We start from the raw sequence: 26,035 nt of genomic DNA, 5'->3' as shown, positions 1-26,035 counted from the left end.
CTCAAAGCAGAAATCTGGGAGAATGGTAGTTGGTAAGGCAGTCAGCTCAGTTTACATGGAAAGCTAGAAATGTCTAGAAGTGTGCTTTAGTTGTCTTGATTTTCTTATTTTCCCTGCAAGTATCATTTTTTACAGCTGCTTTCATTAAAATTTCAGGTTAAGGTGTCCAACAGACCCCACAGTGCAGAAGTAGCCAGTTTGGCAGCTCTAGTCCCCCATCATACCTCCTTTCTCTGCAGAAGAACAGTCTGGGTCCCACTGGCAAGGTAACTGCATCAGAGTTTTCTGAGAATGGTCCCATTTTCTTCATAGCTTTTCTTGAGACAATACTCAACTTCTTGGTCAGGAACAGTGCTGTCATCTTCTGAGGAAAAAAAATCCCGTGGGACAGCATAATTCATTCCCCAGCAACTGCAAATGACTATTCTGCTTTATGAGAATATATGTATTTTTTATATTTGGTGATTTTCTGGCAGTTTGCAGGTGCATTTGAAGAAAACACAGGTTATTAGGCATTAAAGCACATACCTCCCTCTCACAGTGACTCCCTGGACCTTTTGTGGAACAGATGTAGCATCACAAAACATTCCAGTAGCACAGGATTGCCTGGACTTTATAGTTCTGCCTCTTGAGGTCTATGAGATTTAATTTGGATGGGTCTCTTAACCTGCCCCGCCGTGCATGGGCGTTGAAGGTCTTTGCCCGGCACTGACAAGGGCGTACACGCAGCCTCATGCTTGCCAGGCTGTGCTGAAAGCCCTGCACTGCCTGCCACGCCGCCACTCCTGCCGTGCTGATGGTGGGTCACTGTGTAGGTGCTGCACCTCAGGAAGGTGGAAATTCAACACGCAGCAAGAAGATATTTAGGTGCTTTATGAAGGGCGAATTACTGCCAGGGAGGAGTAAGAGAGGGCTGCTCCCTGAGGGAGGGCAGTCGGGAGTGACCCCGGGGCCGGCAGGGCCTGTCCCTCCTAAGCAAGGGAGCAGGACAGACCCGGAGATGGCGGCCAGATCCGACCAGGAGTCCAGTCCATAAGGCAATGGTGATGAGGCAGGTCTGGGGTCAAGCTGGGAAGTTAATCCAGAGGTCAGGGCCAGGATCAGGTCCAGAGACTGATGGGCAGGGGCCTGGGGATGGCGGCGGTCTGGGACGTAGGCCTGGTTCAGCGTGGCCCATGGCTGGGCAGGGCCGGGCTGTGGGGAGCGGGAGACTGGCCCTTCTGCGGCATTGCTGAGGCAGGGGCTGACAGCCCCGGGGGGCTGAGATGGGGTCCTGGGCCACGGGCAGGGCAGGGGGAGCCCCAGGGGACTGGGCAGGTACAGGCAGGGCTAACAGTGCCCTCGGGGCCCAGACAGTTCTGTGTGGTCAGAGTATCCTGAGAAACTAATCGAGGGGTCGGACGTACAATAGCTGAAATGCATATGCTGGAGAAACCTGGGACAGAGGAAGAGGATATCTCAGGACTCCGTGTTGTCTCAGTTATTCCTATGATACTTCTGCTGAGAAGTCTCAGTTTAAGAGTCTTTCGTTATTGTATATCCCTCCACTGTGTATCGATACCTCTTTCTCAATATTTGGAAGGTGGGAAAGCATTCTTCTCTTTGGGACATACTCTGGACCATACAGCATTTGTGCCCCAGGGAATGGAAAATAACGCAAAGGGGAATAACATTAACAAAAGAATCTGGTACAACAAAACTCATCAGTATGGAAGCTGGAGAAAAGTACATTCCTTTTCTTTTTACCTATCCTTTCTGTTTTCAGAACTTTCAGAATAAACAATGATAACCTCTCTTGACAATGACATATACCCAAAGCCTACAGTGGCAATTAAAAAAAAAAAAAAAGGCATAGCAATTTTATGGGATTTAGTGTGTTTATTTTGAGTTAAAATATATTTTATAGTTAAAAAATCAAAATAATTAGAAAATTAAATGTGAAATTAATCCAAAAGAAATGATAACAATAAGTCTGCTGGAGTCAGCAGCAGTCTCTCAGATGAGTTCACTGGACTTTGAATCATTGAAACTCATCTGCCCCGAACCCCTTTTGCTATTTTTTCAGTTTATGGAATGCATTTTTTAAGTATTTTTCTTTTTTTCACGGAAACAAAAATGGGAGAACTTTGTAATTGTAGACCTGTCCTACAAGCTCTCTCCTTTAGAATTCTACTCTTATTCTGGAATCTACAAACTCTTTCCTACGCAATTTTACTCTTAGAAGAAATGGTTGGAGACTGTTCTCCAGATGCTAAAGCAGCAGCAGAAGAAACTGATGTTTTATTAAAAAAGAGTCAAACAAAGAATCAAACTAAAGATAACCTAAAAATATTTTTCCTGTCTTTCAATTAGACCAATCTTGTATGTAACTCTTAAGAATCTATTCTTTGTTTTTAAAATAATGCTTTCTCTTTAAATAAAATTACCTTCTAGTATGTTCAGAAGATTCAAGATCATTTACATCCTGTTTTACATCATCTTTTAATGCTGTAAGATGAGAAGAAAATAGTGTCTGGCATCACTGCTACACAGAGGTCTATCTAAAAGCCTTTGCATTTGTTCTCATACAATAGTCGGTGTAACATGATATCACTGCCCATGGCTGGGAAGTTCTGAAAGATTAAGCAGTCTTCATCTAGCAGAATGCAAAGCCCAATTTTCCTCCTTCTCAAGGCCTCCTGCACTGTACACTTACTACAAAATCCAGCTTGCAATGATGTTGCTTTGTAAAAGTATAATGAAAGGATTTGGAATAGCCCTTTTAAGTCAATTGCTTTGCATGATTTACTGTAGGTTGTTGGAAGGCACTTGTCATTATACTGTGTTTTATCATAGCTATTAACATTATCAGTGGGTACTTGATATAAAGATTACTCTTGTATAATGAGCATGATGAAAGACCTGTTTGTGTCTCTCATATCAAGCACACTGGAGATCTCTTGCAAACTAATTACCTTTATGAAAGCAGCTTGCAAATACAAAGCACTCTAAAAACCTAAGCTAGTATTTCTCGCTTGGTATGGAAATACACACAAACCTTAGCCTTAAATGAACTACACTTTAATTTACACCTAAATATATACAAGAATAATTTCTCCAGCTCCAGTGCAACTTTGTACAATCCTAGGGATCTTCCCAAACAGATGTAATTGAAAGGCTGAGGGCTTTATTTGTTAACTTAGAAATGTCAACATGCAAGTGAGTCATCTGGTGACTGTTATAGACCTAAAATTACGCATAACTAGGGCTACTTTTTTTCCTCATCCTGATCCTATACTACTATGATCTGATGGATTCTGATTTAAAGGAAGAGCAGTTTTAGACCAGAAATGTCATGATGGCATTTAGCCAGGACCCATCTTATATAAAGCAAGATGTACAATGAACAGCTGACATTATTTGTTCTCTGAAGTAAGTCCAAAGCAATTTAACACAAGACCGTAAGCAGAAATTATGATAAGTAACATCATTGTCTGGATTTAAAAATCCTTGTATCAAATCAAAGCTAGTATTCTTTCAGGGATTTTGGGTTTACAAAATAAACTGCAAAGGAAATAAATGCATATCTGGCCTTAAGTCAATTAACTGATGGTAAGTTTCCTCACTGACCTATGCTCACTCTAGAGTTGTGGTTTTCTCTCTCAGGAATTGCATCTTGTCTTTATCTCGAGCTACCAGTAGCAGATAACTGCAACAATAAAATAACACAAAAAGATTTTCAAGATCATGATGCCAAATGTGTAGTAACAGCAGAAAGAAGGACTGGAAAAGGCCCATGAGTGAAGTAATGGTGTTAATGCGAATTAGTAGGCTGACTGAGTTATGTGATGGCACTGGCTTAAAAAGTAATGTACTCTTCATATCATAGCAAATTATTTAATTAATAGACCAGATATTGGCAGCATTCGTCAAGCTACTATTTGGTCCCTTTAGATGAAGGACAAGAACATGGCTTTTGTACAGTAGTATAAAAATGTTGTTCCTTGTGTAGGAGTACAGCGTTAATAGCAACAAGTGAGCTGGTGTGAGAAGTAGCTAAAAGGGCAGTTCACATGGCTGGCAAGGGGAGAATCTGTGGGAACAGGGCAGGAAGGCAGAGCTGAGAGGACTTCCTGGCTTTCAGTAAGAGCTTGAGCAGATTAGGTAGTGAAGGGGAAGGCAAAGAAGGGCCTGAGGAGGCAGGTTTGACAGGCAAAATGAGCAGCTATGAAGATGATTTTGGCAGAAAGTGTGTATGCACTCGTGCATGCAAGAAGAAGAGAGAAGGCTGTGATGGGGAGAAATGAGGGAAGTGAGAAAAGCTGTTTGGGCAGTGGAACAAGATCTTGGAAATAGCTTGAGAGGAGAGCAGAGAAGAGCTGGATGTGTGGAGTGATGGAGAAAGCAGTCACAGACGATAGCTTTTTTCTAACTCAGTAGGATAGAAAGGCAGTAATATTTCTAGCAGTGATAGAAAGGTAGGAATGCAAAGGGGGCTAGGATCTTGGCCACGATATATTTAGAATAAACTCTTCAGGAGAAAATGTCAGAAATACAATGACGTAGGAAACGATGAAGGGAGACAGCCTGAGTTAAAAAAAAAGTAATAAAAATCAGGGCTAAGGTTGACCTTGTCTATTCTTGCATCTGTGTTTGCTTCAATTCCAAGCAGGTAAGCAAGTAATTTATTTTTCTGTATTAGATCATAAAATTGCTATCTTCTCCTTCATTAGCTTCAGGAAGGAGGAGAAAGACAGAATTAACAGTTTTGTGACAAAGGCACTTATGCTGTTATCCTTCAATCAATAGGATTAGTATACCTGCCCAGTGTATCCTGTACTGCACATTTTTACATTTTGTGTTCAGCCAGGCAGGATTTTCTCATTTTCACATTTTGGACCATGCTTCAGGTCTGCACAGATACACAACATGTTCCAGCATAAGAATTTCCTTCTTACCATCAACTAACAGCACACATGGCAGTTCACATAGCTTGTGTCAAAGCAAGTCAAAACTCATTACAAATTAAAGGGTGGCCATATACTGTTTTCTTTAGGCACTCAATTAAAGGCAGGTGTCTGGCCCCTCATCAGTTGTAGGTGGTCTTTTCCTCTTGGGTTGTTTTTTTTTTTCTTTTTTTTCCTCTTGGTAGTGACTCAAGTGCTTTCTTCACTTTCAAAATCTGTAAAACAACCCACAATCATTTTGTAATATTCTCTCTAGTTACATGTGCAAAGGTTTCCAAGTAACAGTTAGGACTGGGTAAGTAATTTTTCTTACTTCTTCTAGGTACACATTTATTCCAAATTCCTAATGGTGGTTAGTGATCTCAAAAGAAATGGAATAACAGATGCACAAGTCTAGATGGCAGACATGCCAATTTTCCATTGATGAATTCAGAGGATACTCTAAATTATGCCTGGTGCCAGAAGACCCCAGAAATGGAACAATCAATCAGAGGATTCCTGCTTTGTTTATCCTACAATTTTGGGACTTGAAATTTAACCCCTCTCTCTGTCTCTTCCTCTCAACAGAAAAGCTGAGAAGGCACCACATGTTTGGATTTAGCCACTTTTTGACGTAATTGAATGAAATTCACATTGACTCTGGGATGTTTGCCAGGGTACATGCTGACAGAAGACAGCATAGACCTTGGTTTGATAATGAACCTTCCTTCAGTCATCAATATTTTACATTAAATAGTATAATCGTAGAGTAACACTGTTAGCCTGAGAGTCAAGAACTGCAGTGATCCAAGCTTGGTCTTTGCTTAGTGCAAAAAGATCGGAAAATGCTCATGAAACTACGTGACTAGGATCATTTTCTGTAAGGAAAAATTCACTTAAAATGGACTGTTTACCCATACCAGTCTACTAGAGATAAGCTCCCTCCTTTGGAAAAATTCTAATCTTCAAGAAACAGCCATCTGCTTACAGTCGAGCCACATCACGCATACCTTAAATAAAAAACACCAACACCCGCTCTAGCAGCCTACTGGTTATTTTAAGCAGTGGTGCAGAAGTAAGTTTGCCCAGCCTTTATACAGCTGTGCCTTCAGGAAATGGTGCATGGAGCTGTTTCCCTAACCTTGCTTGGCTCCTGTGTGTGCCAAGATCACGGGCTCTTCATGTTCTGGAATTGAAGAGCTCACCCCTCCAAAGCTTCCTCAGTGCACAGCTAACCAAAAGGGGTGGGCAGGGAAGGAGTAGGGGGTAGGGAAAAGAAGGAAAAGAGTCTGGCTGTGTGTCAGGGTGTTTGCAGATGGCAGGCAGGCCAGCTGGGGCAGTAGCTGAACCAGGCTGCCTGACACCCAGAAGTCCAGGACAAATGGCTGCTGCATGTGCACGGTATGCCCAGAATACATTAGATTTGTCATGCATGTGCAAGCCATCTGTGAAGCAAATGCTCAGTAGTCCCAGCGAGCTGAGATGGAAATATGAGGGCCCCTACAGAGCACAACTGTCACTGGAAAGTGGCTCCCTCCTGTACTGGGTGAGGAAGGACTCTGTCCCTCTGTGGTAGCCATACTGTATTTCAGCAACAGACTGCCAGCATTAAAGGTTTTTTCAGGGACAGCATGACCATGAGTATATTATACACAGACGTGGAATAAGAAGGATGTTAAATTATGTCCACAAAATACATCTGTTTTTCAAAATGGGAAATTGCATATGTCAACAGCTCATTTAGGCAAACCAAAGTAACCATTCGCTTTTGCCATTCGTTATACAATGCCAGCTGCTGGCAATGAAATATTAACTTTTCTTGCCCTCCCTCCGTTACATGGCACTGTTGGAGTATAAGGAAAGGACACCCAGTAGTCTGTGTGGGATTTAACCTGTACCTACTGCTACTTTGAATTCTTCAGGAACTGATTTTAGTGAGAAATTCCAGAATCATAAAACCATAGAAAAAATTAGGTTGGAAGGCACCTCTGGAGGCTCTGTAGTCTAAACTCCAGCTAAAGTAAGGCTAATTGCAGACTTACACAGGGCTTTGTCCAGTTGAACTTTGAAAATCTCTGAGGATGGAGACTCCACAGCCTCCCTGGGCACCTGTGCCAGTGCTTGGCCACTCTCATAGTGAAGCAGTCTTTTCTTACATCCAGCTAGGACTTCCTCCCTTGCAAGTTGTGACTATTGCCTCTTACCCTTTCACTGTGGACCTTGAGAAGAGCTTAGTTCTGTCTTCTCCATAACTCCCCTTTAAATAGAAAGGGAAGAATTTTCAATGACATTTCTATCCTGCTATTTTTTCTCCACTTACTTAAAATCTTATACTCTGTTTGTTCATTCTTTCACAGTCAGTGGTAGTTTGGTGCATGGTTGCATTTAGCATTTCATGCATAGGCCTGTTTCTTCACCGTACTAGAGTAAACTTAGGAAACATGAATAGAGAACTATGCCTAAGTATTAGAACAAAAGACAGGTCTTAAACTTTTATATGATGACTTTTTTGGGGGATAATATCTGTATAGTCTGAGCAAACCACTGCACTACTATCTCTTTTTTCCTCTCTTTGCATGGCATTGCACAGATGTATTATTACTCTCACTTTTTTTACCTTGGATTTATAGACAGGGAAACAGGATCTTTTTTTTACATAGGATTTTTCCTACCTCACAAGAACATCATGAGTATCAATGCAGAAATTGTTCTATGCATACCTCAAAGAAAAATGTGCCTTAACAAAAGAATTTGTGCATTCTTTTAGAAGTATAGTACCTTTCCAGAATCCAGTCAGAAAAATTTTTGAAGGGACAAAATGATCACTGAAATACACTGGAAATGATACAACTATTAGCCATTTGTCTCTTTGAAAATCTTGTTTCCCTAGATCCTCTTTGAATTGGTCTGAATCCATCACTGGTGGCAGAGTGGCATCTGAACATTTCTATAATTCTTACAAAAATTTCCTACCTCTTTAGTTCAAATTAGCCTCCTCAGTTGTGTTTTAGGTTTCATGACATGGCAATGCTGGATCATAGTGCAAAGACACATGATACAAAGGCCTTGTTCTCTCTAGCCAACTTGTTACATCAGTACAATATGTTCTTAACTTGACATCAGAAATGCAAAGGTGGAAATGATGCCATATTAAACACAGTTTTATCCTGTTAAAAAATTGGAAAAAATGCGTTGCAGCTTGCCTTAGGCAAACACTTGTTTTTCTTCTCATGTATAGAACCTAGATGAGTATACCATGTATATGGAAAATGCAGATCCCATGGAGATCCTCACAATTGCCCTCTGGTACTATATTCCTGTAGTTTCTCTCTGCTTGAAATACCCCACAACCGATTCCTTGGTCTTTTAATGAATTTCTACAATTTTAATTATTTTCTAATTTAATATCTTTTTTTTTCCTAAAAGAATCTTCAAGCATATGCCTGACTTGCTAAATGTAAAGATACATGCAATTTTTAATAAACAGTCTCTCAAAGAAAAATGTATGAGTTCTTTCTGCCTCTGTCATGTATTCATGACAAATATTCTGTCTCATCTTAGAAAAGTAGCAATGAGGGGGTTGCCTACAGAACACCACCACGAGATGAGACAAAAGTGACTCTTTATGTGGTCTTTCATTAGTAATCTTTGTAACACAGGTATGATACCCACAATGAAATGCAGACATCCCTCAAGTTACTGGAAATGTTTTAAGTAGGAACAAAAGTAGGGAACAAGTAAACAGAGACTATTTATACCCTTCTGGAGACAAGTAATAAGGCTGTAATGGACAGCTATAGACAGGCAATGACATAGTGACTAATGAAAAGAAATAGGAAAAAGCAATTGGAAAATTTTCTTCCTTATTCCTTCTATGAAAAATAAGTAGGAAAAACACCATGTTAACTGGAAAAAATGCAAATCTTGAAGGTGTCTGATATCCTTCCTGTTATGTTAAAAGAAATGTGGATCTGGAAGCAAGCAAGAGGGGAAAAAAAACCAAAACCAAACAAATAATCAGCTTGTTTACGAGGAAGATCACAGCAGCTGGATGAGCAGCAGGAATGGAATGGGTTGGGACAGCATGGTCTGGCCCAAGCCCACGATCCCTACGTGCACAGCCTCCTCACAGGAGTGACAGTATCCCCAGCCAATAACCTCTTAGTCAAAAATACAACTTCAACACTCCTCCCACAGGCTGATGAGTAATGCTAAGCACGGGACCATGCAGTTTCTGATGCTGAATTAACTGTCTTGTGGGTTTCCTTTTCTGCTTTCCCTTTTGTTTTCAGTTTTCCTACTTCTAATCATATGGTTAGACCCTTCCCATGCAATTCTGTACTTGCTGGTTCCTAAATCAGCTGCTATTGAGCCAGCTGTCCCAGTATAAGGATGCACCTAACCTGTGATCATGGCTGGGGCTGCACCTCCTGGAGAAGCATCAGAGCCTGTGAGGGTGCTGCTAGCAGCATTGTTGGAACAGCCCTGTGAGCAGCCTGAAAATCTTGTCTACTCCAAAGAAAAGATGCAGGGTGATTTCTTTCACTCACTTTTTATCCATTTCCCCTTGATTTTTTCTCTCTCATTTTCCTCCATTGTCTCTGTTTTTCCTTTTCCCTTTCTCTTCCCAGTATCTCTTTGCTTGTTCCATGCTCACTGTAGTGCTGCCATCCCTCTGTACTTTCCTCTCTTCCCCTCATTGTACTCTTTCCCACTTCCTCTTTTTACCTCCCTTTTGCTTTATTCCTTCACCTCTGCTGCAATTCCTCCTGTTCCCTCTTTTCAGTTATCCTCACCTCATTCCTGTCAGGTGGTGCTTCTGTTTTTGCAAAGTTACCCTGTAATAGTTCTATTTGTTTTCAAATTCACTTTTCATGGCTATGCACAGCAAAATACTAGCAAAAACACTTGCATGCTACATGAAGTCAGAGGACTTAAATCAGCTGAATCTCTGTTCTTCCTGAGAAGGCCCTGGCTCACATCAGCCCTACAATAACTACTGATGAGATGAAAATGATGGACAGTTGGGCACAGTGGCCTCCATCACTGCAGTCCCATCTGCCTTTCCATGCACATGCTCTCCTGCTGGCTGCGATGGGGTGCTGAGGTGGTCAAAGCACAAAAAAGGCGATTTTGTCTCACAGAGAGTGTGGCAAAGCCACTGATGGCACCGGGGTAGTTCAGTGCTCAGATACTCAGCAGCTGAGTCAGGGAGGCAAAGTTCAAAGAAGGGCAGCATCTGCAATCAGAAACATGTTTTGGGCCTGAGGACTAGAGGAGTTAAAAATAGAAACATGTGGGCCTAATTATAGAACAAAGGAAAAAAGGGCTAGAAAAAGGAACAATTTGGGGAAATTAGGAACAGTTGATCAACCAGAGTATTGCAAACAACATGAGATACTGCTCCTGCTTTCCTTACAAAAGGGATCTGAATCATGTAACAGATGACCCACACTCTGCATGGGAATAAAATGCATGGGGGCCTAAAAACATGAGATGTGCACTTGACAAGATGATCCTTGCATGGAAAGAATAGGAGTTATCTTTGTCCTTATAGAAACTGCACGGACACAAAGGCTGTAACAGCCTTCAAAGCCCACGAAGTACAAAACCTGCTGGCAGAGACCTGCCTGATCTGTCTCTCTGAGCAAGCTAGTTCCTGCCCTCTTTCTCAGGCCCTCACAACCTTGTTCCCCTGTAAACTGTAAATTATAGAATTGGATGGATTCTCCTTAGCTTACTTCAACTTTTTCTGCTTTAATGAAATACATATTTGAGCAGTACTAAGACTTTGAACATTGTCAGTTTAAACTGTATTGGCTCTTTTGGAATATGATGCATCATCTGGTATATCCGCATGTATACAACTGTTTCTAGACATTAAAACTCTAATCAATAATAAATCAGTGGCAGTTGTACTACAATTTGAAAATGCAGTTGCCTCATGGTGGCGGACGGCAGCCAAACTGCCTTTTGACTTGGGCCTAAATCCTGTGTTAGGGCTTAGATTTCTTGACCCAATTATATCTGCCTTTTCTGAACAGCCTCCATGCTTGTACAGATGGTAGAAGATTGTCTCAGCTATGAGGCAGGGAAGAAACCTACCATAGTAAAGTAGTGGCCAAACCAAATGTGGAAATTACTGGATCAGTGTATTAGACTGCTACTTTTCTTTCTTCTTCCTCTGATTCCAGCAGGGCATGTTTAAATGTCTGTCTGGCTCTATGCACTGCTCCAGTGCTTCAGCTGAACTTTTGATTTCACATTTGTCAGTACCACCTAAGAGTAAGTGCAACGTCAGACTTTAGAGTGATGAAACACCATTATAAAACATTGTCTTTTTGTTCCAGAATTTATAGTACAAGCTTTTGTATACTGAATCTAGATTAAGGTGAGGATCTTATGCAGATACATAATTGTTTCTTTCCATTAAAATCTTCCCAGCACGAATCAGAGAAATGCCATGACATTAACATGGTAAATTCAGAATCATTATAAGTCTGCAGAGAGCACAGAAAGCCTTTATGGCAGAAATCTGTGTCACCTAACAGATACAGAAGCACTAAAAATTTGGGTGATCAGTTTTGATGATTGGCTGTGGTGATTACATAAGAAAAAGTAACTTATTTCCTCTCCCAGCCTATTTTATTAGCTTAAGTACTTTCCCCTCAGAACAAGAAGAAGTTTCAGCCAACCTTGAGAACTTGCACTCCTAAGCAAACTTTGTCCCATACAGAAGAAGTACAGAAATGAATGCAACACTACACTTACTATCCAACCGTGCAACTTGTATTTTCCTCATAATTGTTCTTGGACACAGAGATACTCAAATTCAGTGCTGATAATTTAATAGTCATTTTATCATTGAAACCTGCTGTGCTTTTCTGTGCCCCTAGACCTGCTCAGATACGGCAGAAATCAGTACTTTGAAGTAGTCTGAAGATATTTATTTAGGATCACTTTTTCTTGGAAGACAGCAAAGAGAAAAATGCTAATTTTTAAAAAGCACTCTGACTCAGGAATTGCAGAAATTGTAAGAGCCACTGAAGCCTATTGCAGAAACCTGCAATGGTGATTTTGGGTTTTTTTTTTACTAACATTGCTACATTTTTGTTTATGTCTGACCAGTTTGGCTTGGAGAGGGTAATCTCACATCTGACTGTATATGTTTACAAGTCTGTGAATTACTAATGATAATAATGCCCTGGGCTTCACTCACTTTCCTACAGGGGGGTACCCAGTATGAGAGGGTGTCCTTCATGGTGTCCTGTTGTGCTTGAGGACAGAGGTGTCCTGCAAACCCTATATGTCATCTGCCTGCCCAATGCTGATGGATGCTGTACAGCATCTCGAATGGCACTGGATGACTGAATCAAGCCCCTGAAATAAATATTGTAGATAGCTAAAACTAAAGTTTTCAACAAATAACTTTCAATTTGGGATGGTTCAGGTACTGGATATATGCTTGTATGAGTTCTCCAAATAGCAGTGCACTTACAGTCTGAGTTTCAGATGAACCTTATTATGTGGAATTATAAAATGTAAATCTGAAAGCATTTTTTTGGGGAAAAAAATTCTCCAAGAAGGGAACTGTACTACAATTTCTGTATTTTTACTTTTTATGTTACTACTGAGTGCTTCCAGCAAAGTAACAATATTCCATGACAAATACCAGGATAATGCTAAATATACAGTGTCTAAGCCCCTACAGCATGTTTCTGAGCGTTTAGACCTTAGCTGAATTATACAATCACTGTGGCATCTGTATGTTATTCCTGACATGTAGAAAGGGTGGAAGATAAATAAAAAATATATATTTGAACTAATTGAACAATGATCATCTTTCCTCTAAACATAGATGTTCCTTATTTTCTCCAAATAATAAACAAGGATATGAGAAAACATTCTTTTGGGTCCAAAGGATCTCCATGGCCAATCTGACTTCCTTTTACACCCATCTGTATCTCATGTGGACCATGCCACCCATGTCTATAAGAAAATGCATCCACCATGATGCATCCATGGAGAACTCTAGCATCTTTATGCTACAGGGATTATTTCTAGTCACCAAAAAAAGGGAAAACAGTTTTAGAGTACAGCATATAAATTGTCTCCTATGGACATTAGATTATGGTAAGGAACAGGTTGAAAACAGCATTTTCTAATTGCCAAAGGAATATTTGAAAGAAACTTTCCTTTTTCCTCCCTGAGGTATTACTGAAACAACAATTTCTTTCCATTTCCAAGCAAAGAGAGTTTCCAAAAATATTTTCTTCCTTAACCCCAATATGCTGCTAAGACATAATGTTTAAACACTTCTTTTCTGCAACTACCAGAGTTTTATTTCTCCTTCTTTTATGTACGGCTGTTTTGCAAAGCTTGATCTCCAGTGCCTAAATGTGGAAATGCTGATAATTTATACTGGAAGTAGCATTTGGGGAACTTGTATATCTGGAGAGATGGTTTGAAAAGAAACTGTAAAAATGCACTAAAGAGGAAAATTAAATGCCAAAATTTGACTGGCACACTTAAGGATTTTAAACGCCAAGCTTATATCGCATAATGGACTGATTAGCTACATCTAAATTCATTACTGAAATACAGTTAACGCTGGTGTTCTTCAAAACTATGCAAAGATAAAAAGTGCAGCAAACATTTGAATGCATAGGCTTAAGCTTCAGGGAGTATGTAGTGTGTTCAGTATTACAAAGTACTAGACATGTTCAGACAACTCTTGACTAGGAGGGTGGCTGAATATTCTCTTCAGTTTGACCTCAAGGCACTGTTCTTGGTTTAAGCTTTCCTCTTCCCCCAGCAGCTGTGGAGCTCAACTTTGCTTCAGTGGGAACATATTTACTAGCAAGCTGGGAGTTTTCTTTCCTTGTTCCTCTAACAGATTTTTGAATTTCAGTTTAGTCCTTGATAGCAAGGTTTCCAAGTACCACAAGGAACTTTGTTGTCCAAACACTTCAACCAACATGCTGCTTCAGTTACTGCCTTGGTAGGCTGGATGGGAACTTACAGTGGTGGAACAAAAAGCTCAAGACCCTAGCCTGAATGCAGCAATTCAAAGAGCTGTAGGAGGTGAAGGCCTTCTGCTTCCCCGGATATCTGCCCACCACCTCTGTCTGAAACACTTCTTTGCCGCTGCCAAAAATGAATATCCTAGACTGTGAACTGGGCATGTGCAGATACGTGCAGATAGAAGTACAGTCACATATTTCTTCTCTGCTGACTCTGCAACAGTAAAGGATCTGTGGGAGGAGTCCTTGGACAGCTGAGATTAGAGTGACTGTGCCTAACAGCAGGCCAGCAAGGTGTGCCCCAGTCTTGCAGTGAGGATTCCCAGTTTCTTCCTAGATGGTTCCCACACTGTCAGTTCTCACAGGCAGTACTTCAACCAAGGAGAGAATTGCATGCGCTAAAGGCCAGTTTATCCAGTTTTTACCCGGATTCTCCATTTGGTTTTTAATCACAAAATTTCATGCACAAAACTGCTCCTGAGAGAAAATTCAGAACATACGGCTTCAACTTTCCCCTGTACTGTGTGTGAGTCCATTCCTGGCTCTGCTGCAAAAAACCCCTTTGAGTTAAAGGGGGCAGTAATAGAAATTCCATGCTTACACATGCTGGAGTTTCATTTCAGTGACATAATTTTTTGGTTTGACTTTGCCAAAGGGAAGAAGTTCACATTATAGGCTTCAAAAACAACATCTAGAATGAAATTGGTTAGAAAGAACTCAGATTTCAAAAGGACATGCCATACGTGGACCCTTACTCTACTCACTTGGGTTAATTTCTTGAGATTTGTATTTGTAACTGAAACTTTCTTAGTTAATGAATTGCAACCTTGAAAAGCACTTAGAAAATGAAAGCACATTCCAGACAATAAAAAAGACTGTGTTAAGAAAGCTCATATTATTTTTTGGAAAGGCATAAAGAGGATTTAGGCAGATTTCATGCAGATTCAATAGTGAAAAGGCATGCCAGATAAAAAGTTTAATCACATTAACTCTCTAGAAAGCAAAAGGACAAACACACTTTATGTATGTCAACTTACAGAAATCCTATATCTCCATAGATGTGCTCTTGTAACTTAATATATGCTGTAGCCTATTTTTAGTTCCTGGAATATGCTTTCTAACATTAATTTTTGTTTTTCATCTTGCTATGTAAAACCTAAGTAAAAGCTGTAAAAAAGACAATGAATCAAACACACAAACACAGGTGACTAATCTAGCTAAGTCTTGGAAATGCCTACAATTAACTGTGTGAATAATATATAAAACAGTTGAGCTAATTTAGGAATGAAATTAAGGGGATATCCAACAGAGGTGAATTCTATTCCTGTTTCAAGCTTTGACTATAGATACCGTGAGAGAAAGAGAGAAAAGAAAATTGGAGTGCAAGAATCTCTTTTTATCAGCACCTTCTCTTCTGAGCTGATATTACATTTGTTTCTGTTTGTGTCACTTGTAGTTTTATACCATATTGTGCTCACTTGAACCCACTTAGACAGCTTGCTTGTGGGCATTTGACAGCAATAAGAGCAATTGAGCAGACCAGAGAGTGAAAAGAGAAGCTGGTCAGAAAGTAGCAGATGGCACAGTTCTGCTTGATGCTTGTATCCCTACAAGTTTCATCTAAATACTGACCTAGAAACAAGGAATCCCATATGATTTTCAGTTCATTGTCTCTAAACCTTACCAAAAAGTTGTCTACTACTTTAAAGGAACTGTATTAGAAAATTGAACATTGTGAAATCAGCCAATTATAAAATGTAGTAGAGGATGGGAAGGGGGTGAATTTACTTGATTTAGACATTTTCCCTCATGCAAATTTTCACCATTTGGAGAAATTCTCTTACATAACAACTGCCTTCCTAGATGACAGCAAATCTTTATCCAAAATTCTTTCTTTTATTCTGACCAATGTGTAGGAAAGAACATAAGAATGGTGTATAGGGATACTTCCCTCCAGGACTCTTTTTCGGCCTCTGGCAATTTGTAGCTGAGAGATCACCTAACACTTCACTAATGTTCTTATGCTTAATGACCTTCAGTGGGCTTTTTCGTCTAGCACTTTACTCAGTTGCATTCTGAACCCATATAAACTCTTAGGATCCACAAAGGATTCCACAGCTCAGCTAGGTAATTTATGAAGAAATATAATATTTTTGTTTTGTTTTGTTTTGCTACAGTTTGTTTTGTTTGTGTTTGAATCTGCCACTTGTTAGTTTAGGTCAATTCTCCTACAACAGGTGCCTAAACTTAAGCAAGCAGAATTTTCCACTGACAGCTCTCAAAAGGCAAATCTGTGGATGGTTTAACGAATTTAATTCAGAACCGCTCCTTTGCTTCATGCACCAAACTGAGATACAAGCTGGATGCTTATGTCAGGGAGCTGGTATAACACCCAGAATAATTTATCGCTTGTGTGTAATATTCTGGACCCTGTTAGGGCTGAGAGAGTGGTTCTCATGTGCTATGTATTTTCTGTGCATGGCAAAGGAAAAAGAAACACTTGTTATGACGACGTACAGTGGCTAAGCAGCCAAGATGTCCTAAGAAGTGGCAGTTTACTGAAGAACATGTGTGCTGAATGCAATGTGTTGTGCTCAAGGAAAGCCAGAATTAATGTAGTTGAAGCATCAGGGCTGGTTTTGTGAAGCAACACACATAGTGTAATTGCTGGGAGTCTAAGTCACTCTTAAATTTAATCTCTCATTCCGTATCTGGTTTCCTTAAAACTGTCTGGTGATGGGACTTTCTCAAAGCAAGCGCCTCTTTGCACTTAAGTCAATGGAGAATTTGTATGAACTAGGGCTTATGAGATGATACTTTAACAGGATTAATGAGCAGTAACAGAATACATGATAGTCACAGCTAGAGATATTTAGGGAAAGACTTCAGAAAGACATGTTTCTACTCTCAGTTTGACTTGAGTGGAGGGAAGAGCACAGAAGAGTTGTGTCTGTTCCTTACCTCTCCTTTTTGTACTTCTTTGAGTTTTTCACAAGTATTCTGGGTTTGGACTCCACACAGAGGAAAGGAGTCTTTTCCACATTGATGAAAACATAGAAGGGAAAATTGGTATAGTTCTTCAGGACTGATGAGAAAATGAAGATCAAGAATGTTGTTAAATTATAATATAGACCTAGTAGAAAATAGAGGATGATGGAAAATACTGACAGTCTAGCTGGCCTTTAATGAAGGATAACATTTTCCATTACAGGAAATGTAAAGCACTGGAAAACATTTTGAAGAACTATCATTTAAAGTTTTGGGTTTAGTGGGAAATATCCCCGCTCAAATTGTATTCATGATACAATCTCATAAATATGGGAACATAAGTTCCCTTTAAGTTTTGGCTTTTCTTCAGCATTTTTTTTTTTATTCCTTTATATTGTATTAACATTTTGTTTGCTTTGAAGAGAAAAACATGCTCTCTGTGTTTCCACCCCCCTCCCAATTCTCTTCTTTTAATGAGATGTTTGACTCAAATATCAACCTCTGCTTTGCCCTCCTAAATTTTTCTTCTTTCTCTGTTCTTGGTTCTGGCAACATCAGAGTCTGCTTTCTCACTTCATAGAGCCAAATGGCTTTCTTAAACCCAACAATTCTCATATTGGCACCTAAACTACCATTTCTGTTGCCCTTAAATCTCTTGACTGTATATTCTTTTTTATTTCTATCACCTTAGTTTTCATCAATTCTTTCCTGATTGTCCAATTTAATTTAGTCTATTCTTCTGCTGTTTCCCTCCATAGATGCAAAGATTATAGTTACCAAATACCATTAAGCAGTTTGTGTTATCGGCCTATTAGTGCTGATAGAATAAGTATGTTTCTTTCTCACAGCTAGATTCTCCCAAAGACCCTTTTTCAGGGATACTTCAGGCTATATTTAGTCTTATTTCAGGCAACTACCTAGGCAGCTGATTTCAATATTCCTTGTATTGGATATATACAGGATTCAGGCTCTTAAATGTGGGCACATCTCATTTCAAGGTCTAAATGAAGGCAGTGTTACTATCACATCTCCTTTTTCTATTTCCAATTTGATTGTCTCCCTATCTCTCTAGATATTCCTTCAGAATATCCACCCATATGTCCCTATCTTCTATCTAATTGATTTTTCTAATTTATTTTTGGCAACAGTGCTGTTTTCTCAAGTTGTTTTTTGCTTCTGTAATCCTGCCATCGCCCCTCCTGGGTCAACTTTCTATTCCTGAAGTTAGTTTCCTTCTACAGCCTGAAGGCTACTTTCAGCTATGGTGGATTCTATTTCTTTGGACTTCCCAGAGTGGACAGATACTGCCTTCTGTACATCATCTGCTAAGAAATGACTCATATTTTTGGCTGTTATACAAATACAGCTTTCCTGTGAGAGCTGCAAGCTTTTGATAGGAAAGCTCAGTTTATGAAGAATTCTGCTTTCCAAAGACATGTTCTTTAAAGAAAATGAAAAAGATTATAATTTGTCCAAAGTGGAGATAGATGGTTCAGATATTCTAACTCCAATTCAGCTACCAAACGTAGACATTTTTTTGTGAGTATACATCTTGCTAAATAAGATACTTTGTGATGAAATTAAACTCTTCTGATGCATTACTTCCCAAATTAAAAAGGAGATTTTCTGTACCATTAAAGATGCATTTTGAGCTGAATATTAACTAGAAAGAGGATGGGAACCACCCAAATTACAACAGAAATTTGGCAGCAGCAATTTCCAATTCCAATTCCTTAGTTTCCTGTCAAAGTCAAACACATGGTAAAAGAAAGATGAGGCAAAGATGAGGTGAAGTTGAATAGAAGTGATTACCAAAGCAACTTCAATTTCTGTGACTGTTGATGAGTTTAAATGTACAGATCTCTCACAAAAGGTAACTCTTAGGTCCTCTTGAGAAGGTGTAATTTACAATTATGTTGCTTAGGTCAAATTGTTACCATTGAAACAGGTGAAGGTGCTGTTAATGTGGTTGTAAAGTTCACACAACACATTACTATGTGACTTCTAGTCATGAAAAATAAGGAATATATTTTTTTTTTGTATAGCTGAAAGCTTGGTGGCTCTACCAACAAACTGCTTTTCTATTCCGAGCTCTAACCAGCGATATCTATGAGACTCTGGAAAACTTCTTACTTCTGTTTTTCTAGAATTTCATTACTTGGGAAGAGGGGGGAAAATATTTACTGCCTTACTGCAAAATTTAGAGTTATTTACACAGAACAGCAGGCAACTGTGCAAAGATCCTTGAGCTAGTGGAAATCTGAGCCAGTAATTCCATGTGATACCCTGAATAGCCCTGTGTGACTGGGAGCAGTCTAACCACTATTAAATGGCAATTTGCCAGAGGCTGGGTCTGGACCCCTAACAATAGCAATGATTATCTTAGATTAAGCCTTTTGGTCATGTAGACATTGCATTGCCCCAGCATACACAGGCTGTACAAGCCCACCTCTGAAGCTGTGCTGTAAATTTAGTCTTCATCTATTACAGGCAAACTCCAAAGCTTAACACAAAGTCAGTGCATATAGCCTACATATCTGACCCTCCTGTCCCACTCACCCCCACTGAAACATGCTATACACTACTCCTGTTACCCCCAATCTTGTCATAGTTATTATTGTTCTGTCTTTTAAAAGACAGAACTTACATAACCTCAATGATACAAAACCTACATGGGCTCAGTGGGACCCAAAGTTCATTCCCTCAGATCAGAATTACCTGTACGTGTTTCACAAGGCAAAACCCAAACTTTTAATTGCCTGTCAGATTCAAAAGTATTTCAGGTAAAACTCCAAATTGCCTGAAATTTGCTCACTAAAAATTGAGGAGTGTTGTCTCCCCACTGTGAGCACAGTTAAATCCTGACAAAAAGGCATTGCTAAAAGCTTAGCAATTACCGCATTTTGTTTGTAAGGAAGGCAGTAAAAACTGCCTTCATGCCATACACAAGCTCATGCACAAGTATGAGCTTGGTGAGACTTAAAAATTCATTTTAAATGAGAACAAAATTTCAAATTGACTAAATCAAATGCTGTAGAAAGTACTTGCTGCTTTTTCTTAGCAGTCACAAAAGTGCACAAGTATTTCAAGCAGCTTGACATCTGTATTACATAAGCAGAGAGCAATTCAGCTGCTTGGAGAATATAAAAAACAACTTTGACCTTACACTGGAGTCATGCTTCAAAAGACTGATTATTCATATGAGGAAAATTGCTCAAAAACAACTGCTTGAAAATATTCTCAAAAAGAAAATAGATAGATTGTTCTGAGGCAATAATATAATTACGACACAACAAACTGGATTTTTTTTTTTTTATTCCTAAGGCTTTTTCTGTTTTCACAGTAAGTGTTTCATCTGCTTATATTAAAAATATTTTATCTTTCAAAATGTTTCCCTTGTTTGTTCAGCCTATTTGTTAGCTCGCTTGAATGTAGTTCTTCAAGAAGATTGAGAGTTGCAAGCCATTGCTCTCTAGCTGCTAATGAAAGAGTTTCAAGCAATATTGCCTCTTGTTATGTTAGGTCAGAAACCATGCAAGTGTAGGGTTAAAGAAGCGTTCTGTTGGTAGAAAATAGTGTAAAAGCATCCAGAAGAAAAAAATTGTGATTCAATAAATTTTGAAAATATTCTTGATACAATACTAAATGACATAAATTCTGGATTTATTTTAAAGTAACATTTTCTCTTTGAAGGAGGAGGCCTAGTGATCTGTTTGAGGGGCTGAGTGGAAGTTCAGGAAATCTGGGTTCAATTCACAACACTGCTACCGATTTCCTCTGTGGTGCTGGGTAGATAGCTCAGGCCCTGTTCCTGAAATCACTTATGCAAATCTTTAACTTCATTGCTGTGAGCAGTCCTGGCATTTCAACAGGTCAGCCTGTAACCTAGTTAAAGACCGAGGGCAAGTCTCCTCAGCTGTCCACTGCTAACTGTGGATACCAGTTGTTCACTTTGTCCCATCCACTTCCATCTCACCCCTTCAGCTTGCAAAGTCTGTGGATCCAGGACTGGGCTTGGGCTTCTCTATATGAGCAACTTAAGCTGTCTTAACCTTACCATGCACTTGAAGCAGCACATCTCCCAAAGTATGTTTGGTTGTTATAGCACATAAAAAAGAAGGAGGATCCAGCCTTCTCTCCATTATTTGAAACAAACTGTGGTGAAAAGCCACATAACCTCAACCACTTGTTTCCAAATAGATCTTTCGGGGATTTTCAGTAAGTGTTTGTGCAGCTCCTAGCACAGCAGAACATGTGCTGTCAACATGGGTCTCTGCACTAACACAAATAAATGCTGTTTTTTGCTATAATCAGTATATTAATAAAAAAAAGTTTCTTTTTCTTTTACGTCTGCTGATACAAATATCTTGGCACCAATGTAAATGTGGAAGCAAAAGGTCAGTTATTTCATTTTACTTCCAAGCTAGCAGTCCTACTGTAACAATTGACATGTATGCACTGATTTTTTTGCATCTGTTTTGATCTGGATTTTTTTATGTAATATTATGTATATATATAAAATGCTACATTCCCTGTTTTTCCAGAGTGCTACTTCAGTAGCAGAATCCAGCTCCATAGTTTGAGAGTTGCAAGACCCAAGGACTGTCCATCTCCATGTGGAGGACCCATCAACAGACAAAATACTTGGGGCCAAGGAATCAACGAACAATAATAGTCCACAAGTCCACATTTATCTTAACTGTTCTGGCCTGTGTCAGTGAACTGCCATAAATCGGTTGAAAATTATTTCTGTGATATTTTCAGACAAGAGGAAACAATAAAACATGTCTAGCACTTTGCTGTTCATCTTATGGTCTTTCTAGTAGCTTTTCCACTTTTACAATTTCAGCATAATTCCTGTTTTTGCTGTTTTGCAAACGCCTGCTGAGCTCCTGGGGTACAGACAGGACGATGTTGGCTTTTTAGAGGGTGGTTCCTAGGAAACTGCTGCATTATCAAGCTAAGCTTCAGTCCATAAGCAAATCCTCTAACTTGGGTTACAGGATCTGGTTCATACCCAAGTATCAGGGTTCAATTTTTCTTCAAATCCTCCTTCATGGTACTATACAGTGGTCATAATTCCTTCCTAGCAGTATTGTTTTTACATAGTTTATTAACTAAGACAAACTCAAAAGTTGCCCTGTATTCCACATGAGAGGTTTCTGGAGTTTTTACTATTCCTTGTGAAGAAAGCCAGAAATTTCAATTGAAACAGAGAAAGAAAAAACCCCAAACAAGAGATTTCTCCAAGCTATCTGTAATGCACCTCAGTGAAAGCATTTCAAGCAAGGGCTTTCCCTCAGGCTCCAGTGGTCTGGTCACGTACCTCTGGACAGTGACATGCCATTCTCTCACACATTAAACTGATTTTAGAAGGTAATTCACTTGGTGCCTTTGATGTGTATCCTAATTTTATCAGTACAGAATCACAGTTCAATGGACTTCTTCCTGTCAAACTTGAGCTATTCTTCCTCTACTTTACATTTTTCAAATACTTTTTAAACCCAGAGAAGGAATTTCACAGTACCAATCAAAATAAGCCAGTCAGCAGAATTGTTTCAATTTCCAGCTCTTAATAAATCACACAGAGTTAAATCAGATTCATGAATTCCGAAGTAGTTATACATTTATGTTCTCTATTTCCATAGCAGAAGTTGCAGCCGAACAGGAAAAATCTGAACTCTCTAATAGTCACCTGCTGAGTTTCATTTCAGGCAGAACTCATTTGTTTATGTCTGCTAGTCTCTCAGTGGAAAAAAGTTAACCTTAATACAATATTAACATAAGCTTATTCCCTCATTCACTGCCCTTTGTTTTGAGCTAAACAAATGAAAAAAAAAAAAATTTCCCCCTCTAAATTTAACATTTGTCTCTCTTTATTACACAGCATGTCTCCCTAGTAACAGCGGTCAAGCAAGGACCGCACAAAATATCACACCTACTGACTTATGAAAGCAAAGTGTAGTACTGTAAATCTCCTTGAAAACTTCTCTCCATCAAGAGACACACAGTGTCACTTTTACATAAGATGTGTAGCATGACCACTTGCTTGTGCCAGTGACCATCTCCCGATTTTGTATTATTAGCCCTGCTTCTCATTAACTTGATTATTTAACTTATGCATTTTGATGAGCACTGCTCCTCCCCTCCAAAGGCTGACACTGCTAGGGCCTTTTCCCCAGAGCCAAAAGGAAGGCTGCTCCAGGATCCCTTTGCCAGGGATGCTGAAAGTGAAGCAATGGAGTCCCACCCTTCCCCTGTGCTGAGTAGGGGGATGAGGAATGCAGATTGATTCATTCCATAGCTGAGGTCTCCAAGTTCACAGGATAATGTGCTGCAGTCATGTCCCTAAACTGGCTTCCTATCAGACTTTAAAATGAAACATTATGCTTTTTCTCTTCACTACTAACTTTGTCAGAAAGGAGTTTTTCATTTGAAAAACAAAAGTGTGTGTGGGGGTAGCAATACTGGAAATAAATAACATCCGTGACCTGATACCTGTGTGTCAGGAATGATTAGTGTCACTGAGGGTGCATAAAGATATGTATCAATTAATTCAGCTCCTTCCTGGTTAAAAGCATCACATTTTCTTTTTCATCTGTTGATTACAAATGTTGCGTGATTACTTTTAATCCAAAAGCAATAAATTTGTACTGACTGCTTAATCTGATCTGTAAACTGAGCTTTTTGGTTTCATCAGTCACTGATTTATTGCATTTTTGAGAGAAAACAGCCAATGTTCAATACTGCCTTTTTTTAATGTCCTGCATCTTTTTCAAGTCTTACTTTTACTATGTTTCTGTTTATTTAAATTCCTTCTTCAGATAAATTAAAACCAGTAATGATAATCTTTGAAGTTCCAAATCTATTTCTTCAAAATTTCTTTCTCCCCCCCCCCCCCCCCCCCCAGTTTTTCCACTTGGGATGCATCTAAAGTACCAAAGACATTTCAGATTGTGTAGCATCAGTTGAATCTCAGAATGCATTTAAACTCTCTCTATGCAGTTCTTATATTGGCCAAATTCAACATTTTACTCTGCCAGAAAATGCCAGGTGGTAACAGAGAATACTTTTAGGTACTTTCTTAACTGTACACCGGATGGTGATAACACAAATGATAATATCAAACAAGTATTAACTTGTCTCTAACCTCTGCTTCCACATGCTATAGATGCAAAAGGCCGTTCATACAAAGTACTTGCCAAGTATTGTGCAGTATAGAATAGACATTCCAGCAAAAACTGGTCCCTGGAGTATCCAGGAAGCACCCTTGTTGAAATTCCCCAATGACAAAGGAAATGGAAAAAATCTATTCTTAATGTTTTGTGGTTATGGTTTAAAGTGAACCACGTCAAGAACTTCACAGATTTCTTTCACTCAGTAGCCTTAACAGACCCTATTTGTTCTCATGTAGGCTATATTCTCAGCTGCGTTCTCCTGCATTTCCAGATACTAAACCACAATGACCGCATTAGATCATGATACTGGGAAATCCTCTCCTTGGCTGATTTGCTAGAGTTTGCCATGAAACTGGTGTAAGGATGACTATGGAGAACTGAAAAGAGTGCTGACAATGTTTTAGTCATATTTGATGGCTGGTTTCTCATCTAGTGCACACTACATTAGCATTGTTAGTAAATGAAGTTGTGTTAGTTTAGGTCAGCACAGCGTATGGTCCAGTATCTCACTCCACATATGTCTCCTGTCTAAGGCATTGTTTCTGTGGAGGAAATTAAAGCAGTGAGTGAGCTTTAAAGGGATTGTGCATTACTCTTTCAAATGAATGTGCCATATAATAATATTGCAATTAAAGGCCGTATCTTTATTTAAGACTTACCTGGCTAGAGGGATATTTGTAATTTACTTGGCTGTGAAACATCAGAGAAAACCATTAAAAACAAACCCATGAAAGCAATTATCTAAAAGTAAAGAAAAAAAATATCCTTCCTCCCTTCACCCTCCAATAAAAGGAGTGGTTGGAGCTTTCTACTTCCTGTGGAAATTGATAAAACATAGGTGCCTTCTCTCTTAATTTCCCCTGCACATTTCTGGTTCCTGACATTTTTTTCCCTCAGCAAAATAAGACCTGAAATTATGTCCTCTCCATGCTGCATTACATGTCTTAAGAAAGAATACTGGAGTACCTCAGAAACTGTATTGGAATAAAGTCGTCCAAATTGCAATGTCAGAGTGGCTTGCTTGTAGTTTGAATATGAGAGTGACCCATTCCAAATGCTCTGGAGAAATGTTTCATTGTTCAGCTCCCTCTTCCCTCCCCCTCAGCTCCTCCTCCAGGCTTCCTCAGGTTAGTTCCAGTTTGCTTTTAATGGAAATTCCTTCTGACCCCAATCTGGAGCTTGATGAATTCAACCTTTTGCATGTATCAATCATACTAGCCTTTAATCCAGTTTGTGGAGGGCTGGAAAGAACTGAAAGAAGCAAATATATGGAGATCAGTAGAATCACAACAGCGTGATCAAAGTCCACCCCCAAATGGGAGAAATTAAACAGTCCTCTGACTGTGGTAACTTAGAGGTTTTTTAATATCTTACTGCTTCTTACCTGAGTTGGAGCCAATGTTCAGGATTTTCTAGACTCATCAAATTACGGGTTATAGTTCTGCTTCCAAAGCCTGCCTGGCAATTTCTCCTCAGTGCTCATGTAGTCAAGGTCTCATAGGTATTAAAGGCCTCTGGCTGATCTCTTCCTGAGTAAGCATAGTTTGCATGCCCGACTGCGTAAGAAGTCCTCATGTCTGATCTCCACCATAGCGAATAACATGTCCAGACAGACAGCCATCAGCACCATCTTGTGGTGCTGACATCACCAAACCTTTTAGTGCTGTCATGGCACAAACCCTGGAAGATAAGCCCTTGAAAAGTCAAACAGGCAACACCTAAAAATCACACTCTGAATTTGAAACTGACTGACCTACAGCCCTATTAATGCTGTGTCCTATGGTTTCTTTACATAAAAACTCTGAAGTATTTCAAAATAATGAAAGGTTAATTATACCAAGAAAAAAATACAGTTGGTATTTTTCCCCTCACAGTCATCTGAGCCCTCATTCCATTTATTTCTGCTATCACACATTCTTCC

The 26,035-nt window shown here is 39.4% G+C and overlaps 1 long non-coding RNA gene across 2 annotated transcripts; it reads right to left on the bottom strand.

Moving 5' to 3' along the window:
• Positions 1–811: 811 nt before the first annotated feature.
• Positions 812–25,690, bottom strand: LOC142033681 (uncharacterized). Of its 2 annotated transcripts, XR_012651289.1 has the most exons (4): positions 25,499–25,690; positions 25,081–25,365; positions 16,910–17,033; positions 812–5,161 (listed from the first exon to the last, which is right to left on the bottom strand). It is a non-coding gene; the product is annotated as an uncharacterized LOC142033681 (long non-coding RNA). The 2 variants fall into 2 exon arrangements; XR_012651290.1 differs by lacking the exon at positions 16,910–17,033.
• Positions 25,691–26,035: the final 345 nt, after the last annotated feature.

Source organism: Buteo buteo, chromosome 8 (genome assembly GCF_964188355.1).
Source record: "Buteo buteo chromosome 8, bButBut1.hap1.1, whole genome shotgun sequence".
Classification (NCBI taxonomy): domain Eukaryota; kingdom Metazoa; phylum Chordata; class Aves; order Accipitriformes; family Accipitridae; genus Buteo; species Buteo buteo.
Note: the sequence above shows the minus strand (reverse complement) of the source record. Positions and strands in the feature narration are given on the sequence as shown.